Consider the following 3,609-nt stretch of genomic DNA (forward strand, 5'->3'; position numbering starts at 1 on the left):
TGATATTTCATATGTTTAGAATGAGATCATGGGTACTGTTGATGTTGATGTTGATGTTGATGTTGATGTTGATGTTGATGTTATGGTTGTTGTTATGTGTATAAACATAAATGTGCAAATTTTCACATCACAAACATACACATGCACATTTAAGTATGTGCATATATGCTCATTTGTGATTTTTTTTCTCGATATTTTAAAAAACATTTTAATAGACTAAGATGCTTCTATAGAAGGTAATTTATTGAGTTTGTGCATATGGTTCACATTTACGTTATATGCAAAAAAATTGAATATATATATATATATATATATATATATATATATATATATATATATATAAAAAATTGAATATTAATATAAAAATAGGTTAAAAACCGATGAGTTTATATATTTTTATCTATTTTTTCGATAAAAAATAAGATCTAAAACAATGATTGCAAAAGGTATTTCGAAGATCGTAAAAAGGTTAGTGTTCTCAATGAATTCCCCCCTTTTATATATATATATATATATATATATATATATATATATATATATATATATATATATATATATATTCATAGAAAACTTAAAATTTTCAAAATTACACGAATAGTCCTTGATGTTTGTTGTATAGTACATATTTAGTTCAAGGGTAAATGGTATTTTCATAAAAATAACAACTGCAAAGTTAGCTTTAACGTCGGAATGACCATTAATGCAAGGTTTCGAAACCATTGGGACCAGTAACGTGACGTTTTTCATAGTTGTCCACAAAGTGCGATATTTTTCAAACCACAAGAACCAATTATGAAATTTTGTTTAATATTTTCACTGATTGTATCAAGTAGATTAAACGCAAGTTGATAGGACAATACACCAATCCAAGAATTAAATGTTTCTGAAATATTATTAGTGGTGTAATCACACTTGGCAGGTATTAGGGATGAACAACTTGTACCAAATCATGATCCCATATTTGTACCGTACTAGAAACCCATGAATGAACTTATTTTGATTCCAATTCTAACATTAGTTTAGGATTTGATCAAAATAAAAATAGGAATAACAAAAATCCCACCTCTTTTGCAAAATCATTAACTCAATAAAATTCAAATGATGATGGATTCTCTGTCGCATAATATCATACATTTTGGGAGAAGATGGGAATGCTAGTTACATCTTCACAACAATGTGGTCTTCAGTTGGCAAGGTAGCCTAGTGTGGCATGGTGTTCCCGTCCGGGTCGACATGCCAAGTCAGCAACTTAAACGTTGTATGAGGAGTATAACACATAACATAGTGGTGGGAAAGATAAGGAAGTGAAGGGGACGAAAAGGAAGGGAATCGATGGGAAGGGATGGGGTGGGGTGGAGTAGTGTGTGCGGCTAGAAGAGTGGATCCTTTTATTAAATAAAAATAAAAGACAAAACATAGGCATATTTGTCAATTCACTTACATTTAACGGGTGAGAGGTGATGACAACCGGAAGAATCAAATGGGATGGATTTTGAAACATTAGAGACCAATAGTAACAAATGTTAGAAATTGGACTAAACTTGCAGACGAATGCCGAGCATAGGGACCGAAAAGTGTAATTTGTACTCAATAAAATAGTAATATCAACTGATAACCAAATAAGGAAAATCAATAAAAACAAATCTCAAACAAGCATTAAAATAATGATTTTAGATCAAATGTAAAGCAAATTGGAAATACATTGATCAAAATCTTAATAATATAAAACCATGAATACCGAATGTGTAAACGAAATGCAAATATAAACTAAAGTTAAGACTTTTGTAACGACAAGGACTATTTTTATAATTTTTCTTATATTTATTTAATAAATTTTAAATAATAAAAAGTTTTTAACTGATATAAAATTATTAAATAATTTTATAATTATTTATTTAACTATTTATGTAATTAATTATTTAATAATTTTAGATAAAATATAAATAAATGGAAATTACATTGATCAATATCTTAATAATATAAAACCATGAATACCAACTAAGTAACGAAATGCAAATATAAACTAAAGTTTCGACTCTTGTAACGGTAGGGACTATTTTTATAATTTTTCTTATATTTATTTAATAAATTTTAAATAATATAAAGTTTTTAACTAATATAAAATTATTAAATAATTTATTGTTTTTAAATGGTAATATTACGTATAATTTGTAAGTAAATTGATTCTTCCACAAAATGATATATTTGGAAAACCTATGTAAATGCCCTATAAGTTTATCATTAGAGAAATTAGGAGTATATTTAATTTCTCTTATCAATAAACACAATTGGCACCGATTGAAGTTTTTCTCACATCCAAACTTCTCAAAAAGTTCATGTTTCGGAGATTTCCAAATTTTCATAACCAAATTAAAAACTGAAACAAATTTGGTTTTTATGTTTCTATAATTAAGCCCAATTCATATGATTAAGTGATGTTATGTACATGATATAAGGCATGAAGTCACAACTGGTTTGTGAAATAATTCATTCAAATCAAAATTCATAATGTTCTTACTACATAAGAAATAAAGAAATCCAAATTCTGTTATCATAATACATTCTCCAAAACAGAAATTATTATAATAGTACATTCATACTTAAAAATCTTGGATTCTTCACTGAGTTTTCATAACGTATATTCCTTCAATAACCTACACATAGATAATGTTCGGTGCAAGGTTTGGAAATCTAAAACAAATTTAACAACAATAAAGAAAAGTTCACAATCTTACGCTTCTCACAAGTTTGCAAACTTCATTTATATCAACATTATTTTCAACATTCCACAAATGTCAACGAACACTTCTGATCAACGGCTGCATCAGATCTAACTTTTGAAAACTGAGTCGACCATAACTATAAGGTTGCAAACGCCTAAAAGTCATTTTTGGAACCATCATACATTGTATCATATTCTTTTTTATATATACTTATTTCTATAGATCATACAACCTCAATTAAAACCATCATGAACCTTCATTTGTTTTAACTTCATTAATACCAACCAAATACAGACACCTATCTTTTATCTACATAATATATCGTCTCATGTTCTTCTTATTTGTATTTATTTCTTTTAGATGTTTGCTTATTACGTTATACATGTGTGTATCTCGATATATAAATTAATACATATATGTATATGGCTAGCTTACAAATTTGTGAAGGGTTACCTTGTAGTAATCGTAGGGAACAACATAAGCATCACTAATGCTCTCCATCTCATATTTGAGAAGCATCAACTCGAGACGCACCCATAAGTCAAGTCCCCAAGAGACTGTATACCTTCCGATCACTATCCAAAATGTTTCCACCATCATCTTGAATACCATCGTCACCATCATCATCCATGACGTGACAAGCATCAAAGTCAGATCCTTTAAGATCATATTTCTCTTAAAATGTAACGCCATTTGTCTAAATTTTGTTTTGGATGTGTTTGAAGGGTTTTTGTTGAAGACAAGAGCTCCTCGTGATTCACTTAGTAATGGAGTGTGTAGCATAACATAACATAACGTATTTGTAGATGTGATTTTTGGAATATTTTCAAGTACTATTTATGGAAAAGGAGTAGTTGATTTTAGTTAATCGTCTTTAAGTAATCTA

General features: G+C 28.3%; 1 long non-coding RNA gene across 2 annotated transcripts; it reads right to left on the minus strand.

The window, feature by feature from the left end:
* Positions 1 to 2,455: 2,455 nt before the first annotated feature.
* On the minus strand, positions 2,456 to 3,609 carry LOC145150137 (uncharacterized). Of its 2 annotated transcripts, none has more exons than XR_013730968.1 (2): positions 3,177 to 3,609; positions 2,456 to 2,859 (listed from the first exon to the last, which is right to left on the minus strand). It is a non-coding gene; the product is annotated as an uncharacterized LOC145150137 (long non-coding RNA). The 2 variants fall into 2 exon arrangements; XR_013730974.1 differs by having other exon boundaries at positions 2,456 to 2,877.

The sequence above is a fragment of the Lactuca virosa genome, chromosome 1 (assembly GCF_052849685.1).
Source record: "Lactuca virosa cultivar CGN04683 chromosome 1, Lactuca_virosa_CGN04683_v6, whole genome shotgun sequence".
Taxonomy (NCBI): Eukaryota; Viridiplantae; Streptophyta; class Magnoliopsida; order Asterales; family Asteraceae; genus Lactuca; species Lactuca virosa.